Here is an 8,810-nt window from a genome sequence, read left to right on the forward strand (position 1 = left end):
CTACCTAAATTTCATTAGACTAAATCCAGTGACTGATGGAAACAGATGGAGAGATCCTAAGCCATGCACTGGGTTTAGGTCAGGGAACCCTTTTGAAGAGAAGGTGGAGGAATTATGAGCCAAGGAAGTCAAGTTCATCATAAAGGAATCCATAGAAACAACAAACCTGGGCTCATAGGAGCTCACAGACTCTTGATCAACAGCTAGGGAGCCAGCATGAAACCAAACTAGGTCCTCTACATATGTGTGACAGCTTTATATTTTGATCTAATTTTGGGACTCCTAGTTGTAGTGTCAGGCTCTGTCTCTATTTCATTGGAAGACTTTTGGGAAAATATTCCTCATACTTTGTTGCCTTGTCCAGTCAAAATACAAGGGGAGGAGCTTAGTCCTAAGTCAATGTGATATGCCAAGCTTTGCTGACACCCATGGGTGATCTGCCCCTTTCTGAACAGAAACAAGGGAGGAGTAGATTGGGGAGGGCAAGAAATGTGGGAGGAGAGAATGGGAGGAGAGAACAGAGGGGAAATTTTGTTTAATTAATAAAAATGTACTTAGTTAATAAAATAATAAGCCTATTACCAACAGCAAGATTGAAGGAGACATAAAAAGAAATCAAAGTAAAGAAAGCCCAGTATCAGATGGATTATGTGCAGAATTTTACCAGGTACTTAAAAAAGAATTACATAAATATTACTCACATTATTCATCAAAATAGGAAAGGAAGGAATCTTATCAGAATCTCATTACAAAGCCAATATTACACTGGTTTCAAAACCAAAGACCCAACAACAAACACTGCATATAATGTGATCAACATACATGAGAAAACACTCAATAAAAAACTTGCAAACTGAGTCCAAGACCACATCAAAAGATTGATTAATGATTAATCATAGTCAAATTTGTTTTATTCAGATTTGAAAGGATGGTCCAGTACATGAAAATCATTATACCTAATTCATCACATAAGAGGACCCAAAGTTAAAAATCTTGTGATCATCTTAAATATATACAAAAAATGATATATGACAAGCTATCATCATTCCATCATATTAAAAGTGATAGGATGACTAGAGATAGAGAAAAAATAACTCAATATGATAAATGCTTTATACACTAAGCCTATGGACAGCATCATGGTAAATTGGAAAAAAACCCAAAGTAACAAAACAGAGATGCCCACTCCTCTTCAATAGTTCTCAATTTAGTGCTAGGACCCTAGATAGAGAAAGAATTAATACAAGAGAAGAAAATAGAAGGAAATAAATCTTGAATGAAAAACACTGAAAATGGAGAGCAGGAAAACAACTTCCCTATATTATTTAGTTATTTCTGGTATTTCCAGTCACAGAGATAGAATTATTTATAAAGGAATTAGCTAGAACCATTAATTTAGGCAGATGATATATTACCATATCAAAGATATTAAAGGTTTTTTATCTTTATCAAAGATATTACAGATAAACACCAGAGATATCACCACAAAAAATCTTAGAGCTGATGAACAACTTTACAAAAGTTGTCTGTTATCAAAGTAACAAGCACAAATTAGTTGTACTGTGAGACAGTGGTCTTTAACCTGTCACTGTATTTTAAATAAATGCTGATTGGCCAGTAGCCAGGCAGGAAGTATAGGCTGGGCAACCAGGCAGAGGTGGGTAAATGAGAATTCTGGGAAGAGGGAAGTTTCACTCTACAGTGGTCACCTAGCCAGAAAAGAAGCCAGACACAGAGCAAACAATATGTGACTGCCTCGCCAAAAAGGTGACAAGCCACAAGGCTAACAGACAAGAATTAAGGGCTAATGTAAGTTATAAGAGTTAATAAGAAGCCTGAGATACTAGGTCAATCAGTCTATAAATTAATGTGAGACCTCTGTGTATTTCTTTGGGGCTAAACAGATGAGGAACCAGGTTGAACAGAAACCTTGGTCAACACAGCTTTCTTCTTATATACAAATCATTATCATTTTGAAAAGAAATGAGGAAAAAAATTCCTATATATAGAAGTCACAAAAATGGGCTTTGAGCTTTCTTGACTTCAAATAGCTAGGAAAAACATTTTTAAAGTGTTCAACATTCTTAACCAGTAGAGAAAAGCAAATTAAAACCACTTTTAATTCTATCTCAAGATAGTAAGAATGTTAACTGATCTTGTTCAGGTATTGTATAACCAACTGTGGCTGCTGTGAGCTTATATGCACAGTGATCTTATAGGCACAGCAGACCCATTTTTGTCTTATGATATTGCCAGTGCTTTTTCTATTATTGTGCTAATTTGTTGTGATACATACTATAATCCAAAGAAACTATGGGAGGAATAAATTTATTTCAACTTTTTTTTTAAGGGCCAGATGTTCCTCGTTTATTTACATGTGAAATGGGTTGAATACAGTCACAATGGATGTAGCGAGCACACCCAACAGCAGCAAGACCTTCCAAGGAACTGAACGTTGACTACAGTCTAGCATGCAAGTATCTATATACACAAATGAATTTCTTGGCCTAGGAAAACAAAACCAAAAAGTACAAAACCTATCTGAAGATAAATACAAGATATAAAATGCAACGGAAAACACAAAACAATAACCAAAATAAACAGCTTTCCCAGAGAACTGTCCAGGGAAGTGACAGGAGGGCACCTCCACGGGGCTCCAGTCAGGCGGCCGGGAGAGGGTGCAGAAACTCTAGAAGCCTGGTGGCTCAGGGCTTCGTCTGTGGCCAATTGCAGAGGACAGGCGGCTGCATTGCTAGGTCGGCGGTAAAGTTGTGCATCCCAGCTCTAAGTACCAGGACACTTGGCAGTAGCACCCAGAACAGGAAACACCAACTGTGTAGACAGCAAAGGGTTAAGTCAACCATCCCTTTCTGATCCTGTCAAGAGCCAGAGAAGTACTTGATATCCTGGAACTACCAGTCTCTGCAGTAGTTGGCGAGTCACATGACAAAACTTGACTGGAGAGCTACAGGTCTAACTACGACTTTCAGCTTGGACACTAGGCTGGCCTTTTCCTAGCCTGTCTCAGCATGCTCTGTGAGTCAGCCTCGCAAGTTCACCCAGAAAAATCGCCAGCTGTTTTCTCCCCTCTCTGGATCCCCTCTTCCTCATTCCTCCAGGTGGATTAAGGATGCTTGCATTCCCTGCTGGACTCCTGGCCTCTTTTACTTACTCTGGAGGAAGCAGGGCTGCTTTGGATGCTGTGCAGGAGGGTTCAGGCCACGCCCTCACCTGGGTGCTGTTGTCCTAGGAGCCCTCAGTGGCTAGGAACAGGCACGCTGAGTGTGGTGCTAAGACACTTAAGAGTGGCCAGTGTTGTGAGACCCACAATCACCTATAATTTATGTGGTGAGTTCTAAAAATTAAAAACACTAAAAAAGGCATGTTAGCCTGTAATTACTGAACTCATTCAAATTTGTAACATACAAAATGGTTGGTTTGAATTCAGGAACTGCCCCTGTTACTAAGAACTCTGCTTTAAAGAAACGTTACAAAAAAGGAAAACTCTAACCCAAAACAAACCAAAATAAAAAAACAACCTCAAAACATTTTCCACCAAATACTGATACAAACATGTAACAAAGAGTATAAAAAGTTATTTAAATATATACAAATTCTTTAAAACTCAAATACTGCCTTAACACTTATGGGGAGGGATACATCTGAGGAGGTGAGGGAGGGGACATATTGCGACAGCCCAGACATTACTGTTAACTGTTTTACTGCAAACTTTCGGTAATAAAAAAGACTTGTTTCCAATTCCTATGTGATGGGGCTTCTCTTGTGGAAGACCTGTGGCTATTTCTCAGCTGAACTCATTCTTTTGGACTTGATGAAGGCCATGCCATGTGTCCGCATGTGTGTGTTTAAGGCAGCTTCCGTTTCAAAAGTCTTGGCGCACACTTTGCACTTCCTGTCTGACGCTGCGCCCTCGGCGGCCTCGTCCTCGGGGCCGGGCTTATTCTCTTGCAGGCTGTCCTCCCCAGCCCCGTTCTGCTTGGACGCGGGCTGAGGCTCCTTCAGCTTGTGGACAATGAAGAGGTGCCTGGACAGGGAGCCGTGGGACGTGTAGCAGAGGCCACACTCGCGGCACTGGTAGGAGGAGCCGTCCGACTTGTGCTGAGGGATGTGTTCGTGGAACTGCAGAAGGTTCTCCGTGGTGAAGCCACACACGGCACACTTGTGAACCTTAAAGACGTTGATTTTCAGCTTTTTCAGAGGCTGCGTGATGGCTCCTCTGGGAGGCCTGAACTCTAAAACCGGTTCTTCCCATTTCCGCTTGGGACTGGGAGCCTTGGCGTCTTCCTTTATCTCGGTTTCGGTTTCCTCCTCGTTGGAACCTTCAATCAGTTCTTTCACGTCGGGGTCCTTGATGCCGTGCATCAGCTGTATGTGCTTCTCCAGCATCAGCCACTTGGTGAACGTCCGCCGGGAGTCCGGACAGTGTGAGCAGGCATACACTTTCCTGACGCCTTTGTGCTTGATGCGATTGTGGCGGCACAGGCTGTGGGAGGAGCTGAAGGACTTGTCACACTGGCGGCAAGGGTGCTTCTTCATTTGCTTCCCATGTTCCTTCCTCATGTGAGAGAGATACACATCCCTCTGTGTGAACAGACGGTCACACTCCCAACACGTCCACCCGAGACTGGCCATCTTCTTAGATTCTGTGGATTTCTTTGCAGGAGATGGAGACTTCTTTTCCAATTTCTCTTTCCCATTCATAGCCTTGGCATCCTCTTTGCTGTGATTTGCTGAATTCTGAGTTGCAGGCTTAATGCTCAAAGGCAAATTTATACCCAAGTTTGGAGGCCTTTCAATACTTTTCAATGTTCCATGCATAGACTTGATATGGTCCATCATAAGTTGCTTCTGTGCATATAAAAGAGAACAGTCTGGACACTTGAAAGCAGACACCTTCTGGTTTTCAATGTGCTGGTCAAAGTGGCGGTACAGCAAGGTCTGCAGGGTGAACACAGTGTCGCACATGGAACACTTACAGATTATTTTTGGTTCGCCTATCTTGATGCCAGGATGCTGCGTGTAGGCGTGGGAGTGTGTACTTGGGGCGGATTTAAACGCCATTGGACAGATAGGGCACTTGTAGAAGACTTCACAGTGAGAGCCTTAAATGTGAGACTTCAGTGCGGCCACATCAGAGTACACAACATTGCAATGTACACATCGAAAACCAACTCTCCGTGTGTAGTGCAGACAGCTCTTGGTGACGTGGGTCTGGAAGTGCACCGACCTGCAGATGGCCCCGCACTCGGGGCAGGTGTAGGGAGATTTGTGCTGATGGATTCTCTGGTGTGAAGCATAACTGCACTGGTTAGGAAGCAGCATCTGGCAGACAGTGCAAGTCTTTTGTCCACTTGTATCTGCAGCATGCTGGAAGTGCGTAGCCAGAGCCGTCTCATCCTGGAAGACTTCATTACACTCCAGACATTTGAGACTGTGTCTACAGAGCTTGGAGGGATCTTCGTCTAGGGGCATGGCTGGGCTGACGGGTGTGCTTGGAGGCGCAGAAATAACTGCCCCAGTTGTGCCAGACTGGATTTTGGTTACAGTGTGTGTGCCAGCTCCCCCGGAGCTCTGCAGAGTGGAGGTGGTAGTATTGCTAGACGGAGAAACTATCATCTGGTCTGCGGGGACGGGTTTGAGGATTAAGTGGGAGCACTGCATCACCACTCCTTTCTCCTTATGCCCTCGGGCATGGGAAAGGAGGCTGCATTTGTAAAAAACAAGGTTCTTTGTACAGTGGTTGCACGTTACTTCGATGAGCACACTACGCCTGTCATACTGCTGGCTCAGGCTCTTTTCCAGGGTGAAGGAGTCCCCACACTCCAAGCACTTATACCCACGCATCGGTAACGTGATCCCTGCATTGGCGGGAGGACTGAGGTTTGGGATGTAAACAGGGACTGGATTGACGCTGCTCAGCACCTTGTTGAAGGCTTCCACCACAGAACTCTGCAAGGATGATACCACCTGGACTCGGGACACTTTTTTAGGTGGCTGGGAGGCCGCTGCATTGATTATTGCCTGCTTTATTTGTTGCTGAGGTTTGGTTAGCACTTGGCGGAGTTCAGAGGTGGCCTGGGCACCCTGAGGCAGAAGGTTAAGGTTGGCAAGGTGCACAGTCTTTGGCACGAGTTTGGCATTGGCCAGGCTGGATGCTGGCACCACAACGGTTTGCTGCTGGATGGCATTGGCCGCTTTGATGATGGCGCTGCTGGTACTCTGAACAGAGGCAGCAGATATGACTGTGGCTTTCACTGTTGTGTTGTTAGCGAGCTTCAGATTGATGACTTGAGACCCTGCCGTCTTGACAGCAGACAGAGGAAGGAAAGCAGTAGCCACGGGCTTGATGGTGACCTGTTTGGGGGTCAGCTCTGCTGGGGAAACTGCACTGGTAACCATGGCCCTTTGCAGAGGTGCCCTGGGGGGAGAGGAAAGGACAGCGGCTGACGCTGAAGATGAGAGAAGCGACGTCACAGACGCCATCACGGATGCTGCCTGCTCAGAAGGCTTCTTCCCAGCGTCCAGATCCACTTCTGGCAACACTCTGGTCACTGTCCTCTTGATCTCCCCAGAAGATGTCTTAATGGTCTTGATACGAACTTTGGGGATTGCTGGGGTAGACCCCACAGGAGAGGACGGGGAGCCTTTGCTGCTGTTCTCACTGCACACACTCCTGGGACTATCCGATGGCTTCAGGGAGGCTTTCTTGGTGCCATCAATGAGATTCTGGGACTCAGGAGACTTGTCGGCGGGTTTGGGACTGTCATTCACTTCCTTTGGTAATGGAGAAGCTTCCCTTGAGTTGGCCACAGGTTCTTTGCAGGAATCTGAAGCTGCCTTTTTAGCACTCAGTGCTGCGATGGCAGCTATGCACGAAGAGAGCTTGGAGGATGACTTCGCTTTGGAAGATGTGACAGCAGCAAGGCTGGAATCATTCTTCTCAGAGCCCAGCTTCCCATCAAGGACCCTGCTCTCAAGCATCTTCTCAGAGCTCTCCTTCAACTTCTCCTCTGCTTTTCTTTTAAAAGGCTCGTAAACACTCAGGGCTATGGAATTTGTTTCTGCCTCTCTCTTGACTTTGTTTTTCTCTACATGGCCTGATGTAGAGACCCCAGTCTTGCTCGCGTTTTCCCCTCCAAGGGACTTCAGCTTGTCGTAGTCCTGCTGGGAAGCTGAGCCTGCCAATACATTTGCTCTGAAACTGGACCGTGTGTCCTCCTTATCAGGAGGGTCGTCCACCTCTATCTTCTCATGATCATCAAACTCTTCAGCGCTGGAGATAGGGCTGAACTGGCTGAAGGCTGGGTCTTTAAGAGTCACCTCTGAGGTAGGTGCATCTCCTTTTAAGGACTTTGATCCATCCTTACCATAGCTGTCAAGAGAGGATGCTGTGAGAAACCCGTTATGCAAGCCATTGCCTGTGGAATTGTGGCCGTCTTTTTCAACTCCCTCAGAGGAGTCAATGTTTCGAACGTTCTTCACAATCACACTAACGCCAACATCCGAGGACGATGGAGTGTGAGAGTCATCATCCACATGAGCATTCTGCTTTATGTGGCTTTCGTGGTCATCATGGCCAGACTCAATCGCTGCTTTGGGATCGACCATATCTGGTATATCAAATGCTGCCAAGAGGTCATCAAAGTCTGGGGTCTTCATATCCCCCATGGTCATGAATTTGATCAGATGTTCTTGTGAATCTTGACCTTTTGAAAAGACTTTGGACCAGTGCTCAGTTACTGTCACACGGTTGCATTCTCTGCAAATATGAAAGGGTTAAAAGCAGCCCCAGTCAACAGGCCCCCTGGCCGGGCGGGCCTCCGCAGTGCTCAAGCCCGGGTGTCCGGGCCATGGCTCAAGCGACCTCTGCTCCGCGCGCCGCCGGCGGCTGCTGCTGCTGCGCCCGCTGCAGTGCGAGCGGCGGCGGCGGCGGCGGCGGCGGCGGCGGCGGCTTCCATGCTACGGGCGTGTCGCGCCTCCCCGCCGCCGGGGTCTGTGTGCAAGAGCGGGAGCCGGGGCCTCGCCGCCCTGGGGCTCCCCGCCGCCGCGGCCTCGCCGTACGCCCGGACGCCGGCCCCGCTCCCGGGCGCGGGCTCTAGGCCGCGCGGCGGCGTCGGCTCGGTCCGGGCCACGCCGGGGCCTAGCGCTTGGGCCGCCCGGGCGGCGAGCCTTATTTCAACTTATATATCATGGCTGCAAGTAAGGATAGGAAATCAAGGTAGTAACTGGGAGGCAAGGACTTAAACAGAGATCATGAGGGAACACTTCACTGACTTCTTCTCTACAGGATGATCAGCCTCCTTTCTTATATGACTCATGACAGAATACTCAGAGGTGGCACTGCAAATAGTGGGCTGCACCTTTCCACATCAATCCTTAATCAAGAAAATTCCTCAATAGATTGCCCACAGTTCTATCTGGTACATTTTCTTTATTGAGATCTCACTTTCTAGATGTCCACAGCTGGTATCAAGATTACAACAACAAAACAAACAACTATCAAGGCAATTAACCCATTGTCAACTGGTGGATAGATACATACTAACAAACCATAGTTTCCTTTTTTAGTTTATCTCAAAGATCTCATATCAGCATCACAATAAGAATACAAAGTGCAATTTTGAAACTACTCTTATTTTTAAAAGACCAAAACAAAACAGCAATAAAAACCTTAGCACCTTAAACTTTTAATCTCTATAAAATTTCCTGAAATTTGAAGTGTCTTGTCTGTGGTCTCACATAAAATAAAAAATAAGTTGCAAACCTCTTAATCCAAGAGGGATAATCAG

The 8,810-nt window shown here is 46.2% G+C and overlaps 1 pseudogene; it reads right to left on the reverse strand.

Moving 5' to 3' along the window:
• Positions 1 to 3,754: 3,754 nt before the first annotated feature.
• On the reverse strand, positions 3,755 to 7,874 carry LOC148122795 (zinc finger protein 532 pseudogene; annotated as a pseudogene).
• Positions 7,875 to 8,810: the final 936 nt, after the last annotated feature.

The sequence above is a fragment of the Myodes glareolus genome, chromosome 3 (genome assembly GCF_982192425.1).
Source record: "Myodes glareolus chromosome 3, mMyoGla1.1, whole genome shotgun sequence".
Lineage (NCBI taxonomy): Eukaryota > Metazoa > Chordata > Mammalia > Rodentia > Cricetidae > Myodes > Myodes glareolus.